This window comes from Pinus tabuliformis, chromosome 3_2 (assembly GCF_031772625.1).
Source record: "Pinus tabuliformis cultivar Carrire ecotype Pingquan chromosome 3_2, CPIR1, whole genome shotgun sequence".
NCBI lineage: Eukaryota > Viridiplantae > Streptophyta > Pinopsida > Pinales > Pinaceae > Pinus > Pinus tabuliformis.
Genome location: NC_142302.1, coordinates 1,150,318,169 through 1,150,338,781, shown reverse-complemented (window position 1 = coordinate 1,150,338,781; position 20,613 = coordinate 1,150,318,169). Strand labels below are relative to the sequence as shown.

The 20,613-nt window shown below is 37.0% G+C and overlaps 1 pseudogene; it reads left to right on the top strand.

Moving 5' to 3' along the window:
- Positions 1-9,386: 9,386 nt before the first annotated feature.
- Positions 9,387-10,076, top strand: LOC149184798 (ATP-dependent Clp protease proteolytic subunit-related protein 3, chloroplastic pseudogene; annotated as a pseudogene).
- The last annotated feature ends 10,537 nt before the right edge of the window (positions 10,077-20,613 follow it).

Here is a 20,613-nt window from a genome sequence, read left to right as displayed (position 1 = left end):
AAATCATTGTTTGTGCGATGTCGGCTGGCACTTGTGTTGAGCCACTTTCTCTGCCTTTTCACCACCATCGTTCTGAACGCTATGCTATACACCCGCATCCGGGGGTGATGAATCCTGTAGCACCAGAGAAGTGCAGTCTTGTATGAGTTGTTCATCATTGGATTCACTTAAAGGTCCTGAGAAAAAATGGAGTTGCTGATTGACTCCCTGATTAGCCAGTCTGTCTGCAACCTTGTTGGCCGTTCGTCGAATGTGTTTGAAGGTAATGCTTCTGGAGGCCCTTAGCCATTCCTCTATTTGTTCCAATCTACTTAGAAGCCTCCAACTCGAGGCAATCTTTGCTGCTGGGGTGCCTAAGTAAATCCTTGTGGCTGCTGCTATTAAAATTTGAGAATCCCCTTCTACCTCAAGAGGGAAGAAGTCTTCCTTTTCTGCTATGCATAGACCTTTCCATAAACCTTCTAGTTCTGCAGCATTGTTGGTATCTTTGCCAATTGACCCATGATATATATACAGAGCTGAACCAACCTCGTTTCTAAAGACCCCACCGTAGCCAGCCGGCCCAGGATTCCCCTTAGCAGCCCCATCGAAGTTCAATTTGTAAGATTGTGAAGCCGGGGGAGACCAGTTAAGGGGAGAAGTAGTGCTGATAGGGGGATTAGTTTTGATTTGAGCTACGAAAGTGAGGTCCATATTCCAGTCTCTCAGTATGAGGCATTCCTAAGGAGAGTCTGGCAAATCCAAATCTTGCCAATGTCTTAGCGCAAGAGTTTCCTACAGATTTCGATTGAGAAGGAGCCATAAGGTATCAGGAGTCTTGCTAAGACTTTTGAAGGTTCTATTATTTCTTTCCTTCCATAGGATCCAATAAACGAAGCCCGGAATGAGGCTCCAAAGAGAGTTGAGAAGGCGGCTTTGGAATGGATGTTGGGGCCAGTTTCTGATGGTTTCTGTGATATTTCCCACACATTTGCCCATTCTTCTATTGCATTGAGAAATTCTCTCCCACATCTGTACTGCTAGTGGGAAGGTATCCAATAGATGCACAATGGTTTCTGAATTGAGATTGTGATTAGGACACCTTGAAGGTAAATTGAATCCACACTTTTGAAGATTATCCCAGGTAAGGATTCTCCCTTTTCTCAGAAGCCATAAAAAAGTGGAAACCTTCGGCCAGATACCAGGTTGCCAAATTTGATCCCAAATCTGATCCTTTACTGTTTGCATGGGTTGATAAAGGAGTTGGTATGCTTCTTTGGTGGTGAACATACCTTTTGGTGTGTGTCCCCATCGCAGTTTGTCCTTTTTATCAGAGTGTTTAATTTTTCTGAGATTTAACTCTTGGTCGATCTCCTCATATGTTTCCTCTTGCCAATTTGCCTGCCAGGTGCTGGCTGCTTTCCAGAGTTGAAAGTCTTATGGGGAATACCGCTGCCAAAACTGATTAATATGGATTTGGTTGGTTTGCCTCATCGAAGCTTGCCAATTGGGTTTATGGAAGAGAGTGGCTAGTCTAGGGAGTTGTTGCCAAGAGTCCTCCCAAAATCTAGCTGTAGTGCCCGAGTGGACTTCCCAAAAGTTGTGCGCTTGAATGAAGGCACTCTGTTGCTTGGCAGCATTCCAGATCATAGAGCCAGGAGTTGTTGTGCTGATTCTGATGAGATCTTCCCATTGACTACCTGGTGCGTATTTTGCTTGCCATAGGCGTGCCCAAGGAATGTGTGGTTTAGAAATCCAATTCCACCAAATACGGGCTCCCATTGTATTGTTGTTGTGTAAGGGATCCCTCAATCCTAGCCCACCAGCTGATCTGTGTAGACAAACCTCAATCCATTTGACCAGAGCCCATTTCCTGTTGAGTCCAGCAGATCCCCAAAGAAAGTTTCTTTGTAGATTGTAGATGTTCTTGAGAACCCATTTGGGAGCTGCCAATATAGAAAAGAGATAAAGGGGCATAGCTTGGAGAACAGATTTGATTAAGATGAGCCTACCAGCTATGTTGAGCGAATGGAAGGTCCAAGAAGAGAGCCTAGTCTCTAACTTATCCAGGAGGCATGTTTATTAGCAGAGGCCAGCAATGGAGCTCCCAGATATTTCGTAGGAAGCACAGCTATTTGGAAGCCTAGAATCCTAGCAATGTTCCTCTGAGTCAGGGTGGGTGTGTTGAAGAAAAAAAGCTGGGACTTGGAGGCGTTGATGGAAGTTCCTAAGGCATCAGAGAAGAGATCGAGCAGGTCTTTAAAGGAGGTGGCTTCTTGAACTGACGGGTGGCCTAAAAGCATAATATCATCAACAAACTATTGATGAGAGATGGGGGAGAGTCCATGTGGAGAGATGCCCTTTATAGAATGGGATGAGATGGCAGAATGAAGGAGGCGACTGAGGCCTTCAGCCATGAGAACAAAGAGGAAAGGGGAAAGGGGGTCACCTTGGCGGATGCCTCGGGAAGAATGAAAGGGGGTAGAAGGTGAGCCATTAAGCAGGATGGAAAAGCTAGGTGAAGAGATGAGGTTCATGATCCACTGCGTCCAAGTAGCGCTGAAGCCGAAAGCCAGTAACACCTGATTGATATAATGCCAACTAAGTTTGTCAAAAGCCTTGGAAAGATCTAGCTTTAGAATCATACTTGGCTTTTTTAAAAGCTTGAGAGAGTGGATCACTTCATTTGAGAGAATGATGCCGTCCATTATCTGGCGCCCTTCGACATATCTGGTTTGCTCAGGCGAGATGAGAAGAGGGAGAAGAGGCTTGAGCCTATTCGCCAGGACTTTGGATATGAGCTTGTAAATGACGTTACAGAGTGCTATGGGCCTGTATTTGTCAGGTGTGTTGGGTTCATCCACTTTAGGAATTAGCGCTATGAAGGTGGAATTAAGGGAGGGAAGGATCCAGTGCATCGATCTTGATTCCTCCACCATCTCCCAAACCTCTGTTTTAATGAGCTCCCAAAATGCATGAAAGAAGTTGGCTGTAAAGCCATCGGGTCCAGGCGCTTTGCCATCCTTGAGTTGAGCCATGGCATCCTCCACTTCTTGCTTGGTGATGGCTTGGAGCAACATTTTGTTGTGGTCCTCCGAAACCAGTTTAGGAATATGTTGCGTTAATGAGCGTATGGCCTGATTCCTGCATCCTAGCGGCTCCCTGAGAATATCCTAAAAGTACACATTGAATTCCTGTTCCACATCTTCATGCACCTCTAATCTCTCCCCCTGATGATTGTTTATGAAGGCTATGTTATTGTGCATTCTCCTCTGAATTGTTGATCTGTGGAAAAATTTTGTATTTTTTCCCCTTCCTTTAGCCAGTTGATTCTGGATTTTTGTCGCCACAAAACTTCTTCTTGCTGCCTTCGTGCATCGATCTTAGTTAAGAGGGACTGCTCCTGTTGCGCATATTCCTCTGTTCTTCCCTCCAAGATAATTTTCTACTGTAATGAGGTCATCTGCTGCTCCAGCTCTTTCCGAATTTCGAAGATATTGCCAAACTGAGTTCTATTCCATGACTTGAGAGCCTGTTTGAGATGTTTTAGTTTTTGTTGTAGCTGGAACATCTTGGCTCCTGTTGGGGGGTGGAATGACTTCCAAGCCTCTTCTACTACTTCTTTGAATTTGGGATGCGAGAACCAAAAGGCTTCAAAGTGGAAAGGTCTATTGCATTTTGTGCCCGGACGCGACCACTGAAGCATTATGGGCCAGTGATCGGAGCCCGCTTGAGGCATAATGGAAGCATGAAAATCCCCACCCAGGTGTATTGCATTATCCGATATGAGGAAGCGATCCAGCCTGGATGCAATATGCTGAGGTCCGCTTCTTTTGTTGGTCCAGGTGTACATACCATTGGAGGTTTGAAGGTCCATTAACTGATTGCTGTTGATGAAGTCTTTGAAGCCATAGCTGTCAGCTTCCAACTTCGATCTGCCTCCGGATTTTTCCTCTAGAGCCGTGATGATATTGAAGTCACCTCCCCCAATCCAAAGGGGGAAATGCCTTTCTGAGTTGAGTGTTGTGAGTGTATCCAAGAGATCCATCTTTTGATGTAAGTTTTGCGGAAAGTAAACATTGGAGAGATGGCCGTGAATGTTGGTCCCCATTAGATGGAAGGTTGATTGAATGAAGAATTGTGAGGCATGAAAGTCTTAAAGGGAGAGTATCTACAGGTTCCACAAAATTTCCAGCCCTCCTGAAGCCCCTGAAGCATCCACAGAGACTGAGCGGCATCCTGGCCATACCTTGTTTAGAATCCTTTCCAGTACTATGTTGTTTCCTTTGGTCTCTTGAAGAAAGACAATAGAAGGCTTTTCTTGCTGAATCATATTTTTTAACATTCTGTGTTTTGTGGGGTTGTTGAGCCCTCTCACATTCCATGATATGAGCTTCATGAGGAACCATGGGGGAGAGATTTGAAGAACCTGGTCAGCTTGGGGAATCTACCAGAATCCACCAGCATTTCTCCTATGATTATTGTCCTTTGCAGATCCGTTTTGCGCCCTCGTTTCTTCGTGTCTCTCAGGATTTTCTTCCCATCCCAAGGACTGCCGGCCTGAATGCCTAGGCTTTTATTGTGTTGTGCTCTAGCCAGAACTACTTCAAGCCTTTCAATTTCCCGGGGGGTATGGTGTTGAAATCCTTTTGTTTGCACGCTGTTTCCAGTTTGAGAATATCTAGACCTTCCAGATTTATGCTTTCGGGTTCCTCTTCCATGTGGATCGGGGAGTTCTGATCTTCCTCATTTGTCTGATGGTGAATGCTGAGAGCTAAAGCTGCATCGATTTCCATGGTGGAAGATTTCTGGGTTGTCTCTAGATCAAAGATTTCAGATGAGGTTGAGGCGGGAAAGCTGGTGAGAGTTGAGACAGGTTTCGGCACTTCAGAATGAGGGGCCTTGGGGGGTGAGGAAGGCGAGGGATCTGCTAGAGGGATATCAGGGTGATTCTCCGTAGAGTTATGAGAAGTCAGAATTTCAAATCTGTTCTGGGATTCAAGACTTTTGGAGGTGCTGGGAGCTGTCGAATTTTTCTTGGCATTCCTTCTATGGCTAGGGACCTTTGTGAAACCTTCAGAATCTTTGCTAGTATCATTAGTTGGGGCTTTGGATTTAAGATTAAGAGGACAGTCCCTTAAGAGATGGCCATGTTCATGGCATTTTCTGCAATGAAAAGGTATATGCTCGTAATCTATTGTTTGAATCCACTCATAATCGTCATGAAATAGACTTACCGAGTCCGTGAGTTCTTTAGCCAAGTGCATGTGAATGTAGATCCTGGCATAGGAGGTGTACCTCCGGGTTTTTGTGTCTTCAGCAACTTTGATGAATACCCCCAGGTTGTTGCCTATGTCCTTTAAGGTCTCCTCCCTCTAGTATTCCAATGGCAAAGAATACAATATTATCCATACTGGAGCCCAGCTAAGATCTTCCTTGTCTGGGTTGAACCTTTCCTTCCAGTTACGAAGGTACAGTCCTGAAGAGTTGAAAAAATACGGGCCTCCTTCGAAGATGCGATGTTTGTCTTCCAAGCAGTTGAAAGTGGCGGTGAAGAAGCCTTTGGGGCCAAGCTGCAGAGAGACTTGTCCTTTGGGCTTCCATTTGGAAGCTATCCAGCCATGCAGGGCCTTTTCAGTAGGCTAGAATCCCAGGAACTTTCCTATGAGTGCATGATCCCTCATATATTGGATTTCACTGTTGATTCTTTGACTGGGGAGCTCTACTTTTATTCTTTCTGCCTTCTTTGGAATGCATGTCGCAGAAGATGCTTTTGGCTGCGTCGCTGATGCCTTTTGGTCATTGCCTGTGTCCTTTACAGCTTCAGAGTTTGCTACAAGGTCTTCGAAAGCCTCGGTGGCAGGCTCATTGTCCTGGTTGTACCGAGGGAGAGTGCCTGGATTGATCAGAGGGTCTGCGCTCTCTGTTTTGTCAGAAGATAAAAAGGTGGTTGCAGGGGGGGATGAGCCCGCCCCTTCAAAGGGTGAATCCATAGACGGGAGGTCAGCAGGAGAACTGAGTTAGGGGCTCCAACTGCACAGAGTAAAGAAGGGGGGAAGGGGTAAACACACGATCCTTGGCGCTAGCCGCATCCGAAGAACCCTAGCGCGAGTTGCAGAGCTCCAGTTGTTTTCTTTTTCGTTGAGACCAAAAAAAGACGAACCATCACAATTCATATATTAATGACCCATAAAGTTTTAAAAAAAAATTGAATGTATCTTCAAGTCTAAAAAGTTGTTTATGACACAACTTTTTTACATATATAAAGACTATGAAAAAGAAGCATGTATAGAGCATCATGATATGAGCACAACTTGTTGTCATCAAACAAAAACCATGAGATAAGTATCACATGTCCTCTGCATCAACCAAAAGAAAATCCTCAATGAAGGGTCTATGATAGTATTCAAAGTGCTCGTTGTTGTGTTATCCTATGATCTTCCATGTGCCCCTAATTTGTTGCACGTTCTCCTTGGAAAGTGCATCGGCGATGACACTCCTTTCTCTGTAAATGTGACAACATGATATCAGATCAAAATTTATTTTAAACATAAGTACCTCCTCTAGCATAGGAATGAGTGTGTGCATGTGACATTTGGAAGTTCCATTGAACTAGTTTACAACTAAATGGGAGTCACCAAAGATCTGTAACCATCTGCATCATTTTTCAATGGAAAATAATAGTAGGAGCTTTAAACTGTAAGTTAGGAAAAATTGTTTGAACTCGGGCCCAATCCACTTTGAAATTTATAAGAAATTTGATCATTAATGTGTAAAAATGTAGAAATTAGTCTATAGATTTGCAACTGATCATGAAGTTTTAATCAAAATCACAAGACACAAACCTACTCTACTGCTCCGTGGACATTAATTCAAAATTTAGAACAAAAATCTCAGACATGCAAGAAGAAATAACACACATGCAACAAGTATTTTTATATGGGGAAAGCAATCTGCTAAAAACCCCAATGCCTGCTTGCATTAATCAAATGAATAGAGATGTATTACAATTGCTTTTCTCAACTGAGAACACCCTGCAAGTGCATAACCTATCTCTCTACTCATTGAAGGCCTCTAACCCATTCTTAGTCAATTTTTACCTCTGCTTGAGCTCCTATTTCCTTGTGTTGTTCCTGGAGGAACTAGGCCCCTATTATTTAGGAAATTCCTCAAATTGAATTGCGCAATTCCTTAAGTTGATCATCTGACTGCTTGCAACACTTGTACACTAAATACTAGTCTACCATTGATGTTACACTACCTTGGAATCTCCACCAAGCCCGGGGAACTCAAATTCTCTACATGTACTAGCTATTAACTAGATGATCATTGAGTTTGACTGAAGTCCCACTACACAATTTGAGTCTCCAACAGGTGGAACTAGTTTAACTGAAAGCAACTTGGGATAACTAACCTTGATTGCTACAAATTAGTAATTACACATGTTTAACTAAACTCTAACTCCTCCAACTCGAATTCACTGAGTAAACTGGGTGACACAAGCTATGTAACATAAGTTAACATCATCCAAGTTGTCTACTAATGTGGAAATTGAAATTTTCTCAATTTAATAAAGGAAAAATCAAATTGAGAATTTCTTGCTTCATTTTTCAACATAAAACAATGCCTCCACCACAAATACCTCCTCGTAGAAAGGCCACATCAAAATACACAGAAAGTCGGGATCTATCCACTTGTTCCTAGGTTATATTTCTTTCTCAGTGACCCAGCTTTTCAGCTCAAAGAAAGAGTCATAAACTACTCAGGTTGGGCAATTACTTGATCCAACCTTCGATGACAATCACATAAATGGCCATGTTGCATGCAATCCATATTCCATAATATATTTTATATTATTGAAAAAATAATACTTAAATTTTTTAAAAGGTATAATCCAAAATTGTTTAAAGCTAAATTCATGTCAACGGTAAATGCATTTTATTTTTATTTTTAATTTATAATTAGAGATAATTATAATAAAAATATAATATTTATATATTATATTATAATATTTAATAAAGGAATACTAAAAATACAACAAAGTTTATTTATATGTTTTGTTACGGTTTGTGAATGATATATTCAAGTTTGTAAATGAATTTTCATAATTTATGATTTTTGTAAGTTATGCCACAAATTTAAGAGAATTTGCCTTAGACATTGAATGAGATTAATTTTATTAAAGAAGTTTTTCAAATTTAAGATCAATATTCTTAACATCTAACTTAAATAGTGGTAGATTGGATAAATATTCTTGCTTAGCATTCCCTTTTCCTTCATATATGATAAATTCATAAATGTAAATGACCAATATGAATTCTAGGAGTAAGGAAACTTCTTAAGTTTTTTATAATCACATAGATAAACATTACTAGCTCAACCATATAAATTAAATGGCTCGTAAATGTGAATAGGCATCAAAACACTTACTTCATGATACATCTTACATTGCCAAGATTAAAAAATCATAAAAATTAACTACGTTATAACTTTATTTTATATTATTATTATTATTATTAATCATAAAATATATATTAGTTAAACATATATACATTTTTAAAAACATGCAACAAAATTCTTAACCATGAGATTCACCACCAATTTATCAGGGGGATTTTTAACTTGTAAATAGGCTTTGTGACAATCCTTGGTTGACTACTACCACATGCCCAAAAAACATGATTGCAATCACATTTTTTTATGTATTTCTCATTTTTCGTGTATCAGGGTCCATCGAAAGTATGCAACATGGGTACTCTTAGATGAGGAATCAAAATTTTCATCCAACAAGTGTTGTCGCTCGAAATTTGAGTAAACCCATAAGGAGATAAGTTGAAAATACGAGTTGACAAAATAGTTATTTCTTTTTTCCCTCTAAAATTTGATGATGTAATCTAATCTTATTTTATTATTTCCACTATTATTTTATAATTTTCTTAGGAGGCCCATTTTAGACCTCAAAATTCCCCTAATGTGTTAGATTTGCTCAAATAAAGAATATGACAACACAACTCTACTATGTTGAAGACCACACTCAAATGCCCATAGATCTGAGTCCCGCAATGTCCATTATGCATTGGTCCAACACCTTCCTCAACAAAACGACATTGGATGTGAGGGATTCTTACTCTAGTTAGTCATGAGAGAAAACCTTAGAGTGCCCCTGGGTCGCATGGCTAACCTAAGTGCAACAGCTACAACTTATTACATAAGTTACGATGATCTTCTTGGCCATCGACAATAGCCATCTAGCCTCTTTTTTTTGTGAAGCATCCATCAAAAGAAACTCTTTCACTTCTTTTTCTTCCTCATGTTAAGAAGGGCATCCACAAAGACCATCTAGGGCATGTGCTTGACTTCTAGAACCAATTCACACTTGAATTCGACTAAACAAACCCATTGAAACAATGGAGTGTTGTAGCATCAAACACTCTCCACTAGTTTCTTCTTTCGTGTGCCCATATCCTAAATAGACGTCCAGAAGGATAACAAGGCCTAGGGATCGAGCCTTGATGGAAATATTGTTTCCTCCATGCATTCCCAATGACCGTTTGTTCTCCAATCAAACATTCACAGCCTCCGCTCCTCAGAAAAAACCCCACTCGGATGACATGCCTCTTCTCCTTGACCTAGTGGCCAATATTATGTGCAGGCTAATGGTGGGACCCGCTAAGGTTGAATGTGCATCTTACAATGAGCACAAGACTAGAAGGCCTACGCCAAACATGCCTTCATTGTTTCTCAATAGTCAAATTGTCTTCATAGGCATGCCTTTGGTTCTAATTGTCAAAGATTTGGTTATAGTGGAGTCTCTTTATTTGTAATGGTTGGATCCAAGACAGTCGAATTATGTGTAAATCAAATTGATTGGAACATCTAGTGAGGATGGTGATATGGTTGCCTTGGAAACTGAACGTTTTTCCATTTGTGATATAATGATGCAGATGAAAAAAGAGATCTACAAAGTAGCGTTTGGAGTAGCTGTTGGCCAGGCTTGCTTCTTGTTGGCTGCAGGAAAGAAGGGTAAGCGGTATATGTTGCCTCATGTCCAAGTTATGTTGAAACAACCACGTTTACCACCAATTGGAAAAATGTAGGAACATGATCGATTATTTAGAAAGGTAGTGCTACTGTTATCACTTTTTCAATCACATTTAGGGGTTGGGATTCAACGCTCACATGACTCTTTCTCCCGAACAACTGATATGATAATATTATTTATGAGATCCATCAATGAAATAATCACTGCATTTAATCTCATTCTCCAAAAATTGCTAAGAGAGGTTGAAGATAACAATGATTTGGATGAGAAGTCAAGTCAAGTTACATTGGTTATTCCAAGTTCTATATGTGGTGGCATAATTGGCAAGGGAGGAGCTATAATAAAATCACCCATTGAAGATTCACAAGCCAGTACTATATTGTCTTCCCAAGACTAGAACTTGCATGGTGTCAATGGTGGACTTGTGACTATAATTGGTACTTTCGAGCAACCATTGCGAGAAATCTTCCTTATTGTTTTATTGTTTCAAAGCATGCAGAAGATCCAAAATTTTCACAATATGCAAATGCTCCACTCTCATACACGTGATGTATCTTGTGCTTGTACTCTGCAAAAGTAAGGGCCAATTGACTCAACATGTCGATAGACATAATTTGAGCATTAAGAAAAATGGTGCTAGGAAAAGGATGGCTCATCAACTCTTAACATAAATGAGAGATATTTTGAAATATAAACTGTGTTAGATCATGGTTCTTGGCCTAAAACTACATCAGACATGGAAATTCTGAGTGCACTGCAAATGGTTGGTTCAAAAACTGAGTCAATTGGAATTGTCCATTAGAATTATTGTGTCCTTTTTTCTGGATCTTCTACCAATCTTGATGTTACTTTGGCAAGCCACAATAATCCGCATACACAACTTTGGATAGATCACTTCAGCAATGGTTTCAAGTAGGGCTTGCAGGACGTATTTTGAGATCAGGAATATGTATGGCGGCATTTTAGTTTGAGGCATATCCAAACTCTCCTTCAACAAATACACATTCCAAGCTTGTGACAAGTGTTACTTCAAGGATTGCAGTGGGAAGTCTAGTAGTAATTATTCCGTCTAGTAATCATTATTCAGTCTAGTAATAATTATTCAAGCATCATACTTCTTGTTGCATTATCTTTTTTTCAATCCAGACAAGAATGTTGGAGCTTTGATTTCTTCCTTTCTAGTTATGTACTTTGCAACTATGGGTGCCCATGGTGATAGAAATATCTTTTCTGACTATCTTGAAGTGTCCTTTTGGTTGTGAAAAGATATCCTTCCTAATGTCAAGATAATTTCATGGTGGAGCTATCAATTTACAACAATAGAAATAAAAAATATGGAACTTGAATACTTGGGGTAAGCTTTTACAACATTTCGTTGGATAGTGAGAATTTACAAAGATGAGCTACTAGATCTCTACCAGATAGATCACCAAGTGATCTCGAGGTTCATTATAGGGTTCATTATAGGGTATCTCTATCCTTGAACCCTCGTTCATCATGGTTATGAGTCAACTGCACAAAACCCTTTTCCAACTAACTCCATTTTCTCAACCACACATTGTCTACCTCAAAGTTGGCCCACCAACATTGCATGGTATCTTTACCCTTGACATATGGGTCAACCACGCAAAATCCTTGCCATTGAAATCCATTTCCTTGGTCACACACTCTCAATATCAAATTTGGATCACAAGCATTATAGGGTATCTCTATCCTTGGATCTTCATGTATCATGGTTACACGTCATCCACAAGCCCTTAGTTATAGGTCAATCAAGCAAAACCCTTGTCTTCAAGGGCACATGGTCATCCACAACTCATCTTCAACAAAGGCTTCTCTGGAGGGAACTTCACAGAATGGGAACCATTGCTTCCTAAGGGGGGAGGAATGATCTGAATGGAAATTCACCCATGGTGTTTAACCATGGTAATGTAACTAAAGGCAATAAATAACTCACCCATGGTATTTTCCCACCCGTGGTATTTAACCATGGTAATGTAACTAAAAAATGCTATAAATAACAAGCCTCCTTTTGGAAGAGGGAATATTGTCCAACACAATGTAGTTGCAACCGTCATTTTCTGATATAATAAAATTTAGTTCTTGATTTGTGTTTATTTTGGTTTGGTTTACTTTTGTTCTCTTCCTGGTGTGGCAATTACTTAAATCTTCCCCCCCCCAAGGTTCGGATCAAACTTGCACTTCCGCATACATTCCCCTTTGCACAAATAAATTGATATATAATATTGCTCAATATTTGCTCAGTATATGGCATATATTATTGCTCAATATTTGATGTGAACGTGCAAATAACAACATATTTCCGAAATGCGGACACAATAACATGTGGACCCTACAAAAAGAACTCTACACTTCGAACAATGTATCAATAAACCTTTCATTGTACGGAGAAGAACTTCATTGTGGAACCGATATGTAATATTGCTTAATATTTTCTTCATATGAATCTTTGGACTCCGCACAATGTATCAGTCTGCACAAGGAACTTCTGCATACATTCCCCTCCACACAAATAAACTGATATATAATATTGTAATGCAGAAATATGAACAAAACTACGCGGAATCGTGTGGAATGTAGACGAGACAATAACAATAGAAAATCACATATGTTGTATTTTGTGTGCAATGTGGATGAGTGAATAATGACAAAATGCATAGCGCCTATTACGTTAATAAATTAATTAGTGGTAGAGGCAGGAACCATGTTGCATCACAATTATTAGTCTTGTGTTTTATTTACTTCAGAAATCAAGTGACTACCCTTTTTATATTTAAATTGTTTTATGTATTTATTTAGTTATTTTATTGATTTGATATTATAATATAATAAAGTAATTTTAAAAATAGTTGAATTAATATTATTAAACATTTAGTGAATAGTAATTAGTTTTTATGATAATTATTAATCACTTCTTATTATATTACTAAATGTTGTGGAAAATTGGATATAAACTATTGGATTTGAGTTACTTTAAATTTAACTATTTATATACTAGTATATAAAGTTAATGCATAATTTAACAAATAAATGAAATAGTTTTTTTAGGGAATTTTTTCAAGTTAATTTTTACCAAAATCTAGCATAGATTTTAAAAAACTTAAGTTGCTTAATTTGTAGAATTTGAGTACTCCAAAGATTTTTGAGGGTGTTGAATTCATTTATGCATTATAAAAATTATTTTAAACAACAAATGATTCACAATCTTGCTTGAAGTTAGGTTGTGCCCAAAAATTAATATTATAAAAACATTATATGATTATTCTTTTGAATTAAAATTTATTTTATATTTTATCTTATAAATATTTAGTTTTTATAATTACAAATAATTTAAAAACTTGATTTATTATTCTTTTCAATTAAAATTTATTTTATATTTTATCTAATAAATATTTAATTTTTATAATTATAAATAATTTAAAATGTGTTTTTATTCAATACTTATAATATGATTTTCCTGGATCGGGGTGTTCATAATAGCCTTGCCACTTGCCCACACTTGGAGTGCATTTTCTCTCCACCTTACATTTTCTCCCCTTGGCGCAATCCTTCATGCTCCTACTCCTCTTTAACTTTCATCCTTTTTTGGGTCCTCGCACGCTCTCACCCATCAAAATCCTTTCCTCCACCTCTTTTTTGGGTCCTAGCACGCTTATGATTCAAGGGACACCTCTCTGCGGTCCATGGACATGCAGATTCCTAGTGACAAACTATCTCCCCCTCGCCCCAGTCCATTATACTGCTTCATTATGGAAGAACTGCTTGAAGCTAGCCCCTCTGACCCCGGAAACACAAACGTTGGTGGACCATCCAACAATGAATGTGCTCAACAAAAAAAAGTCCACACTCTCTCCAATTTTCATGTTGCCAGCCTAGCTTGACTAGGTCCACTTTGTGGATGGTTTTATTAGCATTATGTTTTGTTACCATTTTTTTCGATATGTTTTTGTTAGAAAAGAGGTTGTTTCTCTCTATCAAGTTCTCTACCCTGATTTATTGTTTTGGTTTCCAGTTTTAACTATAACACGTAAGCCCAGGCAAGAAGCAATCTATAGCGTGACGGTGGTGGTTGGCCGAGGTAAGAAAAGGTACTGGGATGTTCAAGGCTATAGAGAGTGGAAGATGAGATTCCCTAAAGTAATGACATTTTTCTTCTACTTCATGGGCAAACCATCTAGTTTCCCCCTCTTAGGGAAAGTGCTCTCCCTTCTATATTCTACTATGGTGCCTTCGGGTCATGACTCTCCTGGCTTATCTACTTGTACTTTATGTATACCATTTTTGTTAATATAATGTAGATTATTTGCCAACAAAAAATACTTATAATATGATTTCAATTAATCTCTATAAAAAACAATATTTACATTTCCAACTAATCATTATGACCTAGTGACGATGAGTCAAAAAATAACTCCCACTCAAAAACAAGTTAAAAATAATTCCTTCATACTTTTAATCATTTTCACTAAATAATTTGTAATCATGTAATTTTATGTCTCTTTTTGTTTCCTAGTTTATGTGAGTCCTTATATGACTAGCATGACTAAGTTGTGGATTGAGTAGCCGCGACCCATCAAAATCACTCAGGGATCACACCTGACCTAGGCCACACCAACCCTTAGCATGGCTAGGTTTTTTCCCACTTCATTTTACACCTTGGAGTGTATTAATAGGACACCATAATGATTATTTCATGTTATATAATTCATAAACTATATTTTAAAGATAATTAACATATTTAAAAAGAAATCATCTTGGTTTTTGTAGTGTTATAAAGATGACAATTTTTTTCATTCATGGGGTTTAGGAATTGTTTAATGTTAGGTTAAATTTGCTTAGGAATTGTTCATAGTTTAGTTGAACTTGACTAGATGATAAACTCTTTGATCAAATAATTAATGAGTTTATATTGATAGTTTACGATAAGGTTTTGGTATTTCATGATTTTTCCTATGATGTTTGATGTCATATATTCTATTTAATGGCTTGATGAGTCCATATTATAAACTCATTATCTTGGTCTAGGTTCCTAGGGTAAATCTCTCTGTAATAGGTTATTGTTATTGTTTTACTTTTCTACGTATTAAATGCATTACATTATTATAAAGGTTTGATAATAAAATTTGTTATCAAACTGATGTTTTGGCCTTTGGGGAATGCCTTTGTTGTTAAGGGTTTGGCTTGTTTTGGACAGATGATAGAGTTGTGATCAACCTAGGGAGCTATACAATGGTGATTCTTGTATTGAAAGAATGGTGAACATTTCTAGAGTGGAGAAAGAGAATTTTAATGGAATTTTTTTTGAGATATGGAAGTTCAAGATGGAGGATATTATAGTAGATAAAGAACATTATGTGTATACAGATACAACATGTGTTTCTATGTTGAAAGAAGATTGGATTGTGTTGGAAGTGTATGAAAGTGAAAGGATGACAATGTAAGTGCTAGAATAATAGTAACTATATATATAACATATGTTGGATGTGTATGACGGTGAAAGAATAACAACATAAGTGCTAAAATAGAAACAATGAATTACACACACACACACACAAACATATATATACCCTCACCACCTTGGAATAAACAATGAAAGTCTGAGGGTTCATCCCCTTTTCTAACTCCTTCCTGACAGAACTGTTGGGTTGCAGTATTAGTTTTGTATTTATCTCAACATTCACTTGTCAATATGGATCAGTAAACTTTGAGGTGCAACACTATTTATGCCAGAGAGACTCTGATTGTCCTATTTATCCTACTATTTTAAATTAAAATGCAAGAAAATTTTCACAGCCTTCAATCTTAAAACAAGGTCTCCTCTTGAAGTTTCACTCCTTAATAACATTATTCCAAAAGGATGGCAACTTATTCCAAAAAACAAATAAACTACCATTAACTGTTCAGTCTAGGCAATATTCTTGAAATTACAACCACACCAAGAAAATAAAGTATTTCAAATAAAATTCACCCTTGCATCTATTTCTCATCCAACTCTGTGATCTAATTCATCGAATGCATTGATCAGAAACATTTCCACAAATAATCACATTGATTCAAAGAAATTCTCAAACTTTTCTTAAATAAGTCCCTGTAGATGCTAGTGTACTCAAAATCCCATTCGGAAAGAAATCAATGCTATTGTATGCAATCAAGAAATTAACCAATCATGTTGTTGGAAAAAACTCATGAGATAACCAATACTCACAACAATGTTCTCAAAAATCATTGCTAGTACAAGATATCAAATGCATATTTATTATATAAAGAAACACAATATATTTCTTATTTTATAAACAAATTCTGTAAAACACTTTATTTCACACAAGTGTTTGTACTCATTTCCTTTCCTACACTAAATCATAACTTGAAACCCTAAGCTTTTCAAGGCAAAATAATCATAACCCGGAAAGGAAATCTCAAACAGAGACACCTTTAAGTATAGAAAAGAAAAAGCAATCAATATATGGAACCTTCACATAGAATCGATACCCATATTAACAAGACAGATCTGCAATGGTGTAAAACAAGAGATTATGAGTGAAGGCAAGGGACTCAATAAATTGAAACTGATGCTAGGGTTCCCATAGACAACATACATGATGGCCTCAAGGTTCAGAGAATTTACAACAAATATCCCTATCTCTGCGAAAGCTCAAATCACAAATAATAGGGAAATACAACCAGTGATAGCCAATAAAATGACCACACTTAGGAAGAAGAAAAACCACACTCTCACCAAGAGCTAGATCCAAATCGTGTGGGAAGTTAAACACCCAAATATTTACCTAAAATGCTTAATAAAGTAGATCCAACAAGCCATGCAATGAACAATAATCAAATCGATGAGAGCTAATGAACTATGACTGAATCAATCATATTTAAATTTGACCAAAGATATTTATCCAACAAGCCAATATATAGAGTGATTTGAGACAGGGAAATCATGTGTTTCATCAATGATTCATCCTTTCGCTTACGCTCCAGTTTTGACAAGTATATTCAAAGAAATATTATGAGCATAAATGATAAATTCATACTGTTAAAACAACACAACAACATTCACACCAATAAATAATCTCGACACACATTAATATATTTAATGATGTGCACCATGCATAAATCTAGAGGTAATAAACAAGAGGGTTGTGGAGTTGTGTTGGTGGGCCCAACCAGACTAGCTCACACACCCTAGTTAAGAATCTAACTCGCAAAAAATACAAATCAATCATGCATAATAACTCATAGAAAAGTAAAACCTAGCATGGAGGATGAATGTATTAGTAAAGTAGTTGTTACATCACATATATGTCCAGCTGAAGAGGGAAACTTTCAGCAGCATCTCCCTAGCTTCGCTAACTTGGCCCAGGGCCGAAATAGTCAATTTATACATATTTTTCATATAAAGAAGCGTTATTGGCCTAGCTTACAATAGTAACAGTTAGATCTAGGATCTCGACTTCTGCCAAAATAAACCCTAATAACCATGGACTTAGACAATGGAGGGTTGAATTTGGTTGTGAGGATCATCAATGTTGGAGACCGACCCTACTTCCATGGATTACTGTTGCCAACAATTGGAGGGAAACAAACAAACTCTCCAAACATCCCATAGAAAATTCTAGTTGTCAATTCATCCTCTTGAAGAGTTTACCACGAGCCTGAGTGTAGGGAGCCTCTTAGGTATGGGCACTGCACAAACTTGGGTTAGTGGTTTGTATAGAAACACAAATGTTTAGAAAAACACATAAATTGAACTATGTTGGCTTCAAAATATAAATATACCTACCATCTTCTTAAGATATAATGTTTGTAACATGTCCTCAAAACCACATCAAAATGTGAGGTAAAAACTATAGATTTTAGGCCAAAATTAGGTGAAACAGGGGTGGGTAAGGGAGAAAAATAGAACATTTTTGGCACCCAACAAGAGCACCATTCACTGCCTAACTAATCTACATACCCAACAAGGAAGCATAGATTTCCAACACTTCCATACTACAGACTACAGAAAGGCCATTTGTCACTATACATTTTTTATTGGCTTTTCTTGAATTCAAATCCTCTTTCCTAAATTTTTCACATTACATATTACAAGCAAAGTTGCTTCACTTTGTTTTAGAAAAAATAGTATCTAACCCAGTGAAAATCTGGATTTCAAAATAAAGGATTTTAAGAATTGGTATTCTTAGTTGTAAAAAAGAAATAATAATAATTAGTTGTAGAAAAGAAATATTAATAGTCTTAGAGTCCTCACACAAACGAACGATAGCAAAATTAATATCATACATAAATATACCCTTTACATTGAAAATAAAAATCTAAACCCCATAAATCTACGATCATAGGTCAAAATTGGAATTTCAAAACCAAAAAGCTTTTCACATAGTTTTACCAAATTTAATATTTGTTTGATTATTATAATTATAATAAAAATTATTTACAATCTTCAAAATTCTTAATTTCATGCTTAATTGATAAATTATGTTGTAATTAATAATTTACCTATCAAATTTTATTTGATTATTTTTTATCAAATGAATAATCTAATACCTGTCACAATCAATTATGTCCCAAATAAATCATTTAAAATAAAATATTTTTTATCAAATGAATAATCTAATACCTGTCACAATCAATTATGTCCCAAATAAACCATTTAAAACTTGTCACTGACATTAGATCTTTTTATAATATTTTCAACCAGAAGAGATTATATTTTCATTTAAAACTTATCACTGACATTACATTTTTTTATAATATTCTCAACAAGAAGAGATTATATTTTCCCTGGAAGGGATATTTCCAAAAACCTAGTAGGTAGTGCCTTTACTCTGAATTCCATATTTTTCGTATCCAAACATCTTGCCTGCTTTGTCGATAAGTCAACCTATTATATCTTCCTATTATCTTAGATATGGATATCTTAGATCTCGTATCGTTGTCCCTTCCCATAAACCCCCACTTTAATGCATGTCCTTGTTAAAGAATTGAATAATATAAAACAATAAAATGGTTATTTTCAAAGATATTATGCACTATGTTATATCTTGTGATCTACCTTCTATGTTATATCATGTGATCTACCTTTTATGGAATGCTTTGTGACAATACTTTGATTTGAAACTATAATTCATATAATATGTAGGTTAATTTTATATATTGTGGTCGTGATTTCAATGTAGGTGTGGTGTATTTTGCATCTGCATGTGGTGAATAAATTATAATATAAAATTGTGTTAATATATATAGTAAGTTTATAGGGTTTTAGTTGATAGTAAATAATTGTTTTTTTGTTAGGTGATATAGATGATCATTGCGTCTACTCTATGGTTTGAGTAGCCATGACTTAAAGGTATTTAAGCCACTAAAATTATTCCGAGATCACATTTAATTTGGGCCACAATCACTTGTAGGTCGCATTTGGCCTGCTTTGTCGATAAGTCAACTTATTATATCTTCCTATTATCTTAGATATGGATATCTTAGATCTCGTATCATTGTCCCTTCCTATAAACGCCCACTTTAATGCATGTCCTTGTTAAAGAATTGAATAATAGTTGATAGTAAATAATTGTTTTTTTGTTAAGTGATATAGATGATCGTTGCATCTATTCTATGGTTTGAGTAGCCATGACTTAAAGGTATTTAAGCCATTTCTATGGTTTGAGTAGCCATGACTTAAAGGTATTTAAGCCATCAAAATCATTTGGGGATTACATCCAATTTGGGCCACAATCGCTTGTGGATCGCATCCGGCCTAGGCGACGATTACCCAAGGATAGCACATGGATTGGGCCACATCAACCCTTAGTATGGTTGGATTTTTTCCCGTGGAGTTTTGAACCAGTGACCTTTACACGACGGAGGGCCTTAACAGAACGCCCTATCACCATCTACTCTATGCACCATGGGATGGTAAAGAAGTGTATTTCAAAATACTCTATGAGATACAAATTATTAGTTCAAATTTTCTATAAGTTAATCCAAAACAAATATTAAAACTTTTTGTTTATATATTAAAAAAGTAATAATTTTGTTAATATCTTCCAGAAAAATCACATTGAGAAAAGAGGGTCGACGCATTTCGAACCCAAATCTAGGTTCATCATCAGGACCAGGATGAGGGGAAAGATTAACTAACCGAAATATATATATCTCAAAGATGAAACGGTAAATTCCAACGGTTAAAACAAGTGAACAACCAGGAATAACCGAAGCATCTCTGTAGCGCTTGAGAAAGTTAGGTCAGTAACCTTTTTTGCCACCTTCAACCTCATTCGCTCAAAAAGACGAATTTTAATTGCAACATCCCTTCGTATAGGGATATAATCTCAGACTTTATGCTTCTGTGATTCATGATATATTGTTAACATCTCACGGAACCTCATCCTGGTCCTAATGATGAACCTAAAGTCTTCTGTGATTCATGATATATTGTTAACATCTCACGGAACCTCATCCTGGTCCTAATGATGAACCTAAATTTGGGTTCCAAACGCGTAGACCCTCTTTTCTCAATGTGATTTTTCCAGAAGATGTTAACAATATATCATGAATCACATAAGCATAAA